Below are 14,022 nucleotides of genomic sequence, written 5' to 3' on the forward strand. Positions count from 1 at the left end.
TAAATAGTAAATAATTTAATGATAATCGATGAATAATTAAACCTCGAAGGAGTTTACTTTTAAAAGAATAAATAATATTCCTCAACTAATTTATGTTTAATACATTAATAACTTTAATATTTAATCGAGATTGAAGTAAATATTTAATGGAGAATACTTCTCCCTAATAAGTGAATAGTAAGTAAATATTTCTTGTCCAAATGATAAAGTATAGTTGAGGGAATACGATCTTTGGAAATCATTTTAATAAAAGCTCGAGGTGTTTAATATTGGTAAGTGGACGCCGAGTCCCTTTAAAACGTACTACTATGGACTTGTAATCGTCCTATAATGTCACCGGAATGATTCCCGGGTTTTTATCTTGAAATCCCGACCGACTCTCGGTCTTATTATAATACGTTACGCTTATAGCGGAATTAAACATTTCACGATATATACTTATCGTACAACATCGCTATATCATACAAAAAATTCAATAACTACGTATCACGGCAAACATGGTAATTATGCAATGATAATAAAACAATCCTTTAACAACACAATAGTAAATGGAATTGGTTTCGTAAACTTTCCTGGGTATCTCGAGGTGGAGGATGCTCTAGGTTCTGCTCGGAAATCTATAATCATAAACACAATTCGTTTTGTTAGGTTCCGTTCTAATTTACGGTGACTCGCACTCATGAGCTACTTATTATGCACCCTCTCAACTTATATTACCCTTATTATTACTTTAAGTCCTTATTCACATCATGGTCGCTTCATTTTTCTAAGTATCTTAGGTTCATTTTCATTTTCGCCGTCGGCTCCGCTTATGGATTCTACGGTTTCTAATCGCGCGGTCTCGGCTCCGATATTTTTATAAAACTGAAAAATCATTATTTTCACTTGAAATTTTTGTGGAAGTTAGAAAACTCAAAATAATACTCTCTGTAAAAATTTCATGATCTATTAACATTCTTAAGTCGAACTTTATATTTTCAAATTTCGTAATTCGTAGCAGTTTTTGTCGCGTAAATCACTTTTAGTATAACGGCCATAACTTTTGATACGTAAATCGGAATCAAGAGATTCAAGTGCCTAAACGATCCTTATAACATTGTCTATCATAATCAAGGGTTATTTTTCAAGAAACTACAGTTTACATCTTCGGAACTTTCTGCAGAAACTTGAAGTTATGTTTTGTTCATTTTAGCTAGATTACGTTTACGATCGGAGTTTCATTTACGCCTTAAATCTTTATACTACTACCAAAAAATCATCATATAATCATCAACACACTAACTCCTCTCAAGAACATCATGTTCTTGAGGCAACAACAATCAACCTTAAATCTACTTAGCTAAACATCAAGATTTCAACAATATCACCTCTAAAACTAGGTTTGTAACTACATACTAAAAGGATCTTGAAATTGAATCTTAAATAAAGTTGGGTCAAATATTTTTACCTTTCTTGAAATCTTGAGATGTTTTCTTGAGGATGGTAGAGTATTGGGAGTGCTTGGTATGGCTTTTGGAACCTAAAACCACCATTAAATCAAGAAACCAAAGAAGAGTTACTATTCATACTATTCACTAGCAACTTTCTTGATTTTATTTTACCCATCAAACCTCGATAAAAAGAGATCAAAGAATTATCTTACCTTAGTTTGGTTGTTAGGAAGCTTGAGAATTAATGGGAGGATTTAACCATGGCCATAACTTGAGATTTTGATTTTGAATTCCTTCCTTGATGAAGAAAACCGAATGGAAGAAATGAAGAAGGGGGAGAGAGTTTTATACTTGCTTCCTTGGTTGCTTCTAGGAAATGGTATTGGTGATATCTTATATTGATTTGATATTCTCCTAGTTTTATTCTTGTTGCCAAATCCATGGACAAATCTAAGTAGCTTCCTAGTTTACAAGCTAAGCTACTTGTTTTAGCTTACTTAGCACACTATTTGATTAGCCTTGGTTGATCATCCTATATCTAGCTCACTATTTGATAAAGTAACCATGGTTACTTTCATACCATGGTTAGTTAGTGCGTTACGTTTATTTAATCGTTTACGCGTTCGGTCGGTCGCTTAAACGTTTTCGTAATACTTCCTCGTAAATGGTTCGCGATGTAATTCTTTTCGCATTTATTCCTTATGTTTTGAATTATCATACTTGGATATAAATCCGTAGGGTTTTAATCTTGTAATTATATTGGGATTCCCGTAATCCTGGATGAGTCGTAAATATGGTCATTTTTCAAAGTTCATTTTCTTCGAAAACTAATAGCGTTTACATACACTCATTTGGTACGTATAATCATAATATCAACTCCGAAACTCATTTTCTCATGCACTACATAGTGTGGGTTCAAAAGTTTTTTTTCCCGTTCGTCAGGGTTACTATTTATTAAACGTTTTACAAGGTCTCAAAATTTCGAGTTATTACAGTCTTCCCCTCTAACAAGGATTCCGTCCCGGAGTCAATTGGAAAATAAGTGGGGGTATCTATTCCTCATTGCATCTTCAAGTTCCCAAGTTGACTCCTTGACATTTTGATTCCTCCACAAGATTCTAACCAGCTTCACAGTCTTGTTCCTCAACACTTGTTCTTTTTGGTCAATTATCCTTATTGGTTGCTCGATGTAGGTCAGGTTTGGTTGTAAATCTACCTGCTCGTATTCTATTACATATCGTGCATCTGAATGGTACTTCCTTAACATGGACATATGGAACACGTTGTGCACTTGTCGCAGATTAGGAGGTAAGGTGAGCTCGTAAGCTAGAGGTCCTATTCTTCTCAAAATTTCAAACGGTCCTATGAATCTGGGACTCAGCTTCCCTTTCTTCCCAAATCTCATCACTCCATTCCATGGAGATACCTTCAATATCATAGAATCTCCTACTTCATATTCCCTATCTTTCCTAGTCTGGTCGACGTACTTCTTTTGTCTGTCCTGAGCTGCTACCAGTCTTTTCCTGATGAGTCTCACCATTTCCCTGGTCTGTTGGACTAACTCTGGTCCTAATATCTTGTGTTCTCCAACTTCATCCCAACATATGGGAGAGCGACATCTCCGTCCATAAAGAGCTTCATACAGAGGCATTCCTATGCTAGCGTGATAGCTATTGTTGTAAGCAAATTCGATCAAGGGTAAGTGGTCATCCCAATTTCCTTTGAAATCAATGGCACATACTCGTAGCATATCTTCTAGGGTCTGAATAGTCCTTTCGCTTTGTCCATTAGTCTGGGGGTGGTAAGCGGTACTCATGTTTAGTCTGGTGCCTACGCATTCCTGGAAGCTTCTCCAAAATTGGGAATTAAACCTTGGGTCTCGATCTGACACTCTGGCTACAAGAAAGCCGTGTCTCACTACAATTTCCTTTAAGTAAATATCCACCAACTTGTCTACGGTGTACCTTTCGTTGATTGGTAGGAAGTGTACGGACTTGGTCAATCTATCTATGATAACCCATATGGCGTCGTGATTGGTCTTTGTCCTTGGTAGGCCTGTCACAAAATCCATGGCTATATGCTCCCATTTCCATTTCGTAATTTCCAGGGGCCGTAATAGTCCACCAGGTCGCTGATGTTCCGCCTTCACTCTCTGGCATGTCAAGCACTTGCTGACCCACTCTGCTACTTTTCTCTTCATGTTAGGCCACCAATAATATTCCTTAAGGTCACGGTACATTTTCGTACTTCCTAGGTGGATTGAATATCTGGAGCTGTGCCCTTCATGCAGCAGCTCATCCTTTAACTCTTGCACATTTGGAATCCAAATTCGGGACGCATACCTCATGATCCCTTTTTCATCCTTCTCGCATCTTACTTCTTCACCGGTCAATGTTTCTCTTTCTTCACCCGCCTTCTTTTCCTGACATACTCGTATCTTTTCAGTCAGTTCCAGCACTAGCTTAATTTCAAATAATCCTTCCATTCCTTCACCGGTCATTCTCACGTCAATTTCAATCTTCTCGAATTCTTTAATTAGCTCCTCCGATGTCATTATCATCTTGAGTCTTTCCTTCCTACTAAGGGCGTCAACCATCACATTGGCTTTACCCGGGTGATACAAAATTTCAAAGTCGTAGTCCTTAATCAACTCTAACCATCTCCTCTGTCTCATGTTCAGTTCCTTCTGAGTAAAAATATATTTGAGGCTCTTATGGTCTGTGTAAATCTCAGATTTCTCACCGTACAGGTAGTGTCTCCAAATTTTCAGGGCAAACACTATGGCTGCTAATTCTAGATCATGCGTAGGGTATCTGCTCTCATACTCCTTCAATTGCCGAGAAGCATACGCTATAACTTTGCCGTGTTGCATAAGCACACATCCTAATCCCTTAAGCGATGCGTCACTCTATATCACAAACTCTCCCTTTCCATCGGGAAGAGCGAGCACTGGTGCTGACACCAGCCTCCTTTTCAGTTCCTGAAAGCTTTCATCACATTTCTCTTTCCATACAAACTTTTCTGTCTTCCGGGTAAGTCTAGTCAGTGGACCGGCTATCTTAGCAATATGAGTAGTTGGTCTTTCCCAGTTGGATACCGCCTCTATTTTGGCGGGGTCAACTAAAACTCCTTTGCTACTCACCACATGTCCTAAAAACTGATCTTCTCTTAACCAAAACTCACACTTCGAGAACTTGGCATACAATTTCTCGTTCCTCAAGATTTCTAAGACTATCCTCAAATGTTCTTCATGTTCTTGCTCTGTCTTTGAGTAGATCAGAATATCATCTATAAAAACTATCATGCATATATCTAGGTACTTTTTGAACACTCTGTTCATCAAATCAATAAAGGCTGCAGGTGCATTGGTTAGCCCAAACGACATGACTAAGAACTCATAGTGCCCATACCTAGTGCGAAAAGTAGTCTTCGATATATCCTCAGGTTTGATTTTTAATTGGTGATATCCTGTTCTCAAATCTATTTTGGAAAAATGTACAGCTCCCTTGAGTTGGTCGAACAGGTCATCAATCCTGGGGAGAGGGTACACCTATTCTTAATAGTCAGCTTATTCAATTCTCGATAGTCTATGCATAATCTCATACTGCCATCCTTTTTCTTTATGAACAGTACTGGCGCTCCCCATGGCGACACACTGGATCTTATCATTCCATTATCTAATAACTTTTGCAGTTGAGAAGCTAGTTCCTTCATCTCAACTGGGGCTAGCCTATATGGGGTCTTGGATACTGGTGCCGTTCTTGGTGCTAATTCTATAGCGAAATCTATTTCCCTGTCAGATGGCAACCCTGGTAAGTTCTCTGGAAACACATCCTCGAATTCGTTCACTATGGGTATGTCCTGTATATTAGGGACTCCCTTATTGGTATCTACCACATAAGCCAAATAGGCCTCGTTACCTATCCTTAATAACCTTTTTGCCTGTAGCATGGTCAGAAATTTCTGGTTCTGTCGTTGACCTCTAAACACTACTTTTTTCCTATTTTACACTCTTATTTTTACCCTCTTCTGTTCACAATCTATTTGTGCTCCATTACTAGATAACCAATCCATTCCTAAGATTACATCAAATTCTCCTAACGCAAATGGGATTAGGTCAACCTCGAAGACCTTCCCTTCTAATTTCAACTTGCACTTAGGCTGTACTTGATTCACAGGAATTATTTCTTTATTTGCTATTTCCACTTGTAATATCTCGCGTAAGGGTACGACGTTAAGTTTTAACTTTTTAGCAAAATCTTGAGATATAGATGACTTGGTTGCTCCAGAATCAAATAGGACATTTGCATCTTTGGAATTTAACAAAAGGGTACCTGTTATCACGTCAGTGTTTCGGACAGTATCCTGAACGGTCATGTTGAAGGTCCTAGCAGCTGGGGGTCGGTTGGATGCAGCTCTGCTCATCCCTGAAGCTGGGGGCTTCAATGTCGGACAGTCCTTTCTCATGTGTCCTACCTTCCCACATTGGAAACACGTCACATTGGGTCGGGTGCAGTTGTTGGCAAGGTGTCCAATTTAATCACACCTATAACATTTTAGAGGGGCTCTTGCCTGGGTACACACTCCAAGGTGTCTTCTCCCACATGTATGATATTCGGGTATTGGGGCACGGGATTGGCTATGGAACGTTGCCCTAGATTGTCCGCCACCCTGGCCAACACTCTCACTCGGGGCCTTTCTGAATCCGGGGCCTCGTGCAGGTTGGGACACCGCTCCCCTGACGAACCTGCTTGGAAGGCTCATGTTCCCAGTTCCTACTCCTCCTCCGCCTTGGCTTCCGATCTTCCTCTTCCTATTTTCCTTTTCCTTCACACTTTGCTCGCTGCCAGCCTCAACAATTGAGGCTTTCTGCACTCAGGTGGCATAGTCTGTCAGTTCTAACACTGCCACTCGGTTTTGGATCCACTGTTTCAGACCAAGATAAAACCTTCGCGCTTTCTTTTCTTCGGTATTCACAAACTCAGGCACAAATCTTGACAACTCAGTAAACTTGGCCTCATATTCTGCCACAGTCATCTTATCATGTTTTAACTCCGGAAATTTAATCTCCATCTGGGTCTCCATAAACCTAGGGAAATACTTGTCTAAGAACAGTCGGGTAAATCTATCCCATGGGATCACAACATCAGTCTCTAAGTTTTGTTTGGACTCCCACCAGTAGTTAGCTTCTCCTTTCAGCATGTAAGAAGTGAAAATGGTCTTGTGTCATTCCTCTACACCTAACATCTCGAAGGAATTTTCTATCTCTTTGAGCCAGGCCCGTGCTTTAACGGGGTCGGCAGATCCTAGAAACTCTGGGGGTTTGAGAGATTTGAAGGCCCTAAAGGCAGTGGCTGCAGTCTGTTGGACAGCATGTGGCTGTGGTGGAATAGGCTATTAATTCATATTCGCTCTTAATAGTTCCATAAATTCATTCACGAGGTTCCCTCCCCGATGGGTATCCTCAGCCTCTTCTTCTACATAATCTTCTTCATCATATTCATTATAGTCTAGGTCCTCTTCACTGTCTTCATTTACTACAGGGTCAGGTTCATTCCGTTGTTTGTTAACAGATTCTGCGGGCTGTGCCCTGGTTCATCTTCTACGGGGTGGCATTGTTCTGATAATGAAAATTTGTCAATATAGTTGCAATATTTTATAATTGGATTAATTATTCAGGTGTAAGCATGTCATTTATTATCTAGCATATTTGTATAAAGTATAATAATATGGACATCAATTTCTTAATAATTGTTAGATATATATTTCATAAGGCCTCCTACTTATATGTGGGGGACAAAACAACTAGCCGAGTTCATACATGCCTAATTATAATATATCACTACTTGCCCTGAATACTGAAATGCAAATACATAAGCCGTGTATCCTGAAGGGCTAGGAACGCTATCTACTACTAGCTATCCTATCAAAATTGATGATAAGTCACCCAGCCTTCTTCAAGGTCCATATCTAGTCACTAGTCCCTCAGTCACTGTCACTTCATGTGAGGTCACGCACCCTCCTCATCGCTCCTGCCAACATCAGCTATGCATCAACTACTGTGATGTATCCTCCAATCGCTGTCATCCTCATCTGAACCCGGATACGAGCTCGATCCCATCGATCACTCTACGGGCTATGGCTAGGGAAGCAGCTCTGAAATCCCCTGGGTATCCTAGTCGGATGGCTCTCTCAGCTGTCAATGCCTGGCGTAACTCCACAATGTGGGCAGATGCCGCAGTGATCTCAGCATTAAGCTGAGCCACCATCCAGTCATGTACAACTACATGTATGGTCGTCGGGGGTGGTAGAGGTGAGTCTGGGTCGCTAGAGGATATGTCGTAAGCCTCGTAGACCTGTGCATATATCCCATCCTCGTCATCATCATCAGCATAGGGCATAGGGCTCTGAATCCTTAGGGGTGGGGTAGGAGAGCGAATGATCGGGTGAGGGTACATCTCTACATCCCTCCACCCTACGCCATCTACCTGGGTCATCTCAACGTCATCAGCTATTGGGATAGGAAGGTCGGTCTCCTCCTCCGGAACAACCTCAGTAGGGTCATCATCTGAGTCATCAATGGGTGGGTCCTCTGGCTCGGGAGTAGGGTCATGCTCAGGGACCATAACATCATCAACAGGGTCAACCTCCCTCATAGGCTCCACTGGTACCTGACACAGTAGGCAAGGTGTTACTAACTTAGAGTCGGAATTCCCTTGAGGGTAAAAATAGTCAAGATTACCCGTGTAGCCCGACGACGAACTCGACTTGAGCTCTAATTGATTATTTTATTATTCCTATGTCTACGTATTTTATATCCTATCGTTTCCAAGATTTGATAACCTAAGGCTCTGATACCATTTATGTGGCGCTCCAAAATCCGGGGTCAGGAATCTCGGAGGCCAGGCCATCTAAACTACTACACACCACATACCTCACACTATAATATATAAATACCCACACTTTACGACCCCACACTTATCACACACACACACTTACAGGTTATTGTTTTGGAAACAAACCATTCATAGCTAGAGTAATTCAAACATAAAGTGATAATTATTACAACCCAAAAGTAATTAAATCTTACCGGGGAGTAACCTTTAAGTAAGGCTAGTCTGTTGGTCAAATATACGTTTCATGTTTATTACCTTACATAAGTCATACTTATAAATAGGCCGAACTAAAAACAACTGAAAACCAATCCAGCTTATTCGGACTACCTGTGGTACAACACCAAACAATCTACGGAACAGCTGGCCATTTCCTACCCGTTTCCTGGCTGTGGTTCTCATGGTAGGCATCTTGATTCACTGTTGTGTTGTGTCAATTTAAGAAAACAAGTGTGAGCTATAATGCCCAGCATAATAATGTACAGTATGAAAATGACTGTATGATAACTTACGTAAAACCTCATATATGATACTTATGTTTTATTCGAAATTAGTTTTCCCTTGGTGATACACACCTTCTATGAAAACAATTCTTTAAGGAATTTTATTATCTTGCGAATATCTTAATAGTAAATCCAGCACCTAGGCTTGGGTTACGGTATTGCATCACAATTCCAATTGGAAGAATTAGGACACCTGTTGGAGCCACCGCATACGATGATCAGTCGTAATAGTAACCTTTTGTACTAGTAGAAGGACGACACCTTCGTATCCCGGTTATCACCCTTGCCGCATTCGGGCTACGTGTCCCATTTTTCGGTATACACATACTTCACAAGTTCCTGAGTACACAGAGTACCTTCGCCTGCGGTACCTTTGGTAGTCCATCTAGCACACATAGTACCAGAGTCTACCCCTCCCTTGTCATTTTAAAAAAAGAATTCTATCATATCTCGAGAACTCGAACCACATCGAAGTTCCCCAAGCGTTTTTCTTGTTGAAAGAAACAATTTATCTTATTAAGATATAAATGTATATATATATATATACGTACTTCCGAAATTTTCGGAGGAAGTACTAAGGATGTGAGTTGACCGTTGTCAACAGATAATTAAATAAGGGGGAAAAGTTTGTCCTTGAAACTATATTCAAAATATTAAATAAGTCGGGATAATATTCTCCGACGATCTGAAATTATTCGAATGATTTTCGAAAATCAGAAAGTAATTTAAATACGGTTCTATGATTTTTAAATCATAAATAAACCCTTTAATAAATATTAAATAATTAAATGATAATCGATAAATAATTAAACCTCGAAGGAGTTTACTTTTAAAAGAATAAATAATATTCCTCAACTAATTTATGTTTAATACATTAATAACTTCAATATCTAATCGATATTGAAGTAAATATTTAATGGAGAATACTTCTCCCTAATAAGTGAATAGTAAGTAAATATTTCTTGTCCAAATGATAAAGTCTAGTTGAGGGAATACGATCTTTGGAAATTGTTTTAATAAAAGCTCGAGGTGTTTAATATTGGTAAGTGGACGTCGAGTCCCTTTAAAATGTACTACTATGGACTTTAATCGTCCTATAATGTCACTGGAATGATTCCTGGGTTTTTATCTTGAAATCCCGACCGACTCTCGGTCTTATTATAATACGTTACGCTTATAGCGGAATTAAACATTTCACGATATATGCTTATCGTACAACATCGCTATATCATGCAAAAAATTCAATAACTACGTATCATGGCAAACATGGTACTTATGCAATGATAATAAAATAATCCTTTCACAACACAACAGTAAATGGAATTGGTTTCGTAAACTTTCCTGGGTATCTCGACGTGGAGGATGCTCTAGGTTCCGCTCGGAAATCTATAATTATAAACACAATTCGTTTTGTTAAGTCCCGTTCTAATTTACGGCGACTCGCACTCATGCGCTACTTATTATGCACCCTCTCAACTTATATTACCCTTATTATTCCCTTAAGTCCTTATTCACATCATGGTCGCTTCATTTTTCTAATTATCTTAGGTTCATTTTCATTTTCGCCGTCGGCTCCGCTTATGGATTCTACGGTTTCTAATCACGCGGTCTCGGCTCCGATATTTATATAAAATTGAAAAATTATTATTTTCACTTGAAATTTCTATGTAAGTCGATCCTTTATATTTTCAAAGTTCGTAATTCGTAGTAGTTTTTGTCGCGTAAATCACTTTTAGTATAACGACCATAACTTTTGATCCGTAAATCGTAGTCAAGCGATTAAAGAGCCTATACGATCCTTATAACATTGTCTATCATAATCAAGGGTTATTTTTCAAGAAACTACAGTTTACATCTTCGGGACTTTCTGCAGAAACTTAAAGTTATGTTTTGTTCATTTTGAGATTACGTTTACAATCGGAGTTTCGTTTACGCCTTAAATCTTTATACTACCACCAACAATCATCATATCATCATCAACACACTAATTCCTCTCAAGAACATCATGTTATTGGGGCAACAACAATCAACCTTAAATCTACTTAGCTAAATATCAAGATTTTAACAATATCACCTCTAAAACTAGGTTTGTAACTACATACTAAAAAGATCTTGAAATTGAATCTTAAATAAAGCTGGGTCAAAGATTTTTACCTTTCTTGAAATCTTGAGATTTGTTCTTGAGGATGGTGGAGTATTGGGAGTGCTTGGTATGGTTTTTGGAACCTAAAATCACCATTGAAATCAAGAAACCAAAGAAGAATTACTATTCATACTATTCACTAGCAACTTTCTTGATTTTATTTCACCCATCAAACCTTGATGAAAAGAGATAAAGAATTATCTTACCTTAGTTTGGTTGTTAGGAAGCTTGAGAATTAATGGGAGGATTTAACCATGGCTAGAACTTGAGATTTTGATTTTGAATTCCTTCTTTGATGAAGAAAACCGAATGGAAGAAATGAAGAAGGGGGAGAGAGTTTTATGCTTGTTTCCTTGGTTGCTTCTAGGAAATGGGATTGGTGATATCTTATATTGATTTGATATTCTCCTAGTATAGAATCCTAGGTTTATTCTTGTTGCCAAATCCATGGACAAATCTAAGTAGCTTCCTAGTTTACAAGCTAAGCTACTTGTTTTAGCTTCCTTAGCACACTATTTGATTAGCCTGTGTTGATCATCTTATATCTAGCTCACTATTTGATAAAGTAACCTTGGTTACTTTCTTACCATGATTAGTTAGTACGTTACGTTTATTTAATCATTTACGCGTTCGCTCGGTCGCTTAAACGCTTTCGTAATACTTCCTCGTAAATGGTTCGCGATGTAATTCATTTCGCATTTATTCCTTATATTTTAAATTATCATACTTGGATATAAATCCGTAGGGTTTTAATCTTGTAATTATATTGGGATTCCCGTAATCCTCGATGAGTCGTAAATATGGTCGTTTTTCAAAGTTCGTTTTCTTCGAAAACTAATAGCGTTTACATACACTCATTTGGTACGTATAATCGTAATATCAACCCTGAAACTCATTTTCTCATGCACTACATAGTGTGGGTTCAAAAGTTTTTTTCCTGTCCGCCAGGGTTACTATTCATTAAACGTTTTACAAGGTCTCAAAAATTTGAGTTATTACAGTTTTCCTAAAAAAAATCTAGACAGCTCCTAACTTTTGGACTACCAAAAAGTCTATAAATCTAGATTTATTCAAACTGATTGGCCATGTAAGCGGTGGCACTTCCTTGTAAACAAGGCGCTTAATTAGAGAACCGCTTGCCTAATAACCAATCCAAATTAGTCAGGTAAGTGATATACTTGCCTTGTCACCAAAAGTTCTAATAATTCCAAATTTACTTTCTCTTTTAGGTACCTTTCTAATTGAGCTCGAAATCCTAGGGGCTAACGTCTGCTTAATTTTATTAAGTGGGTGAATGTAAGATAAAGGAATTAGTGATTTGTGGGCCAAGGAAAGGGTGATGAAATACCTCACCTTATCTTGTAATGGGGTGACGCTCTTAAGATTGATTAGATGATGCAACATAGAAAGAACGAGATAGTAAACACTTATGGATTCTAAATTGTGCATACCTCTTTCCTCCAGCAATCACCACAATTGTGTAAGATGGAAAGTAATAAATTCAAAAAGAAATGTAGATGATGTGATCCTTTGTGAAAGAATCAATGATGCAACAAATTGGTTATTAACAATTAACTGACTACTATTTTTGGATTTTTCAAATATATATTTTTTTGGATTTTTCAATAATAAAGTGAGAAGAAAAAATAATTGAGAGGTGATACTGAATACCGAAAAACGCTTTCAAAAATTTCAAAAGAGACGGTGAGGCCTTCTAGCGATCTTCTTGTCCAACCTTTCCTTCGCTTCAAGATTCCCTATAAACTAAAGAGAAAAGAGAAAAAAAAACTAATCCAAAGAATTAAATATTAAGGAGTGAAAGTTAACAATAGTCCCCGGAAGCGGCGCCAAAAACTTGATGTATAAAATAATAAGAACTGCAAGCGCACAGTGTTTAATTGTAGCAATTAAAGGTCGATCCACAGAGACTACGAATTTTCAAAACCCTAACAATTTAAATCAGGTGAGCTAGACAAATAGATTTGAGATGAGATTTGTTTAACCTAATTAGCAAATAACAAATAATATGAAAAACCCAGGAATCCGGATCCGTTATTCAGTCATAATTAATATCAACTCGTCCCAAAATCAATTCTCTTTTCATGAGAGAATTGTTTCTTGTTTTTAGTTGCCACCTCGGCAACTTTAGGTGTTTAAATTCAAGAAATATAAGTGTTCATGAAATATATTCTGATCATTATTCTTCTCTTTTAGCTTTGAATACATGTTAATTGTTGTGAATAATAACACTTAGAGATGTAAACACACACATGCTTAAATTTTACTATTGATATTTCTTCCGGCACACACCTAATATATTATACATATGCATGTTGTAGTGTAGTCTCTACAGAATCTAGCCATGAGAGGGGACAAAAGAATCCTAAAATATACCATACGACTGAGGCATTGAATTCAATCACTTATTTTTCTATTAATGAGATTTAGTTAATGAGAGAAGCTGTTTATAAAGATATGTAGGCCACCCCCTTATTCATGTTTTGAATTTATTATACTAAAAACTATATCTTTTTTGAAAATATTTTATATATCTATACTATATTATAATAGACGAAACGTTAAAAGTTTGGTAGTCGGTCGGTCGGTACTTGCTGAAATTACTTAATTACCCTTACTTAATTGTTCAAATTCTAATTATTGGGTCGATCAATTCTAATTCTAGTTGATATTGAAGTCAACTTCCTCTATTACTTTACCAATTTAAATTCTATTTTATATTAAACTTTATATCACTATAATACATATTAAATTCAACTTATTCTACCAATTTAAATTTTGATTCATATCGAGTTCTATATCATTCTAATTGTTACTTCGGGCTAAATTAAATTTATACAAACTAAATATAATTCTTAAGATTTGGTAGATATATAAAGTGACTCGGGCTAACATAAAATAATAATAATATCAGTACTCGTAAAAAAATTATACTAATGAACTTGGATAAACAAAGTAATTATATTTTATTTATCCAGAATAAAATATACATTATACGATTGATTCAGACTAACACAAAACTTAAATAAAAATAT

The sequence above is a fragment of the Apium graveolens genome, chromosome 9, assembly GCF_009905375.1.
Source record: "Apium graveolens cultivar Ventura chromosome 9, ASM990537v1, whole genome shotgun sequence".
Lineage (NCBI taxonomy): Eukaryota > Viridiplantae > Streptophyta > Magnoliopsida > Apiales > Apiaceae > Apium > Apium graveolens.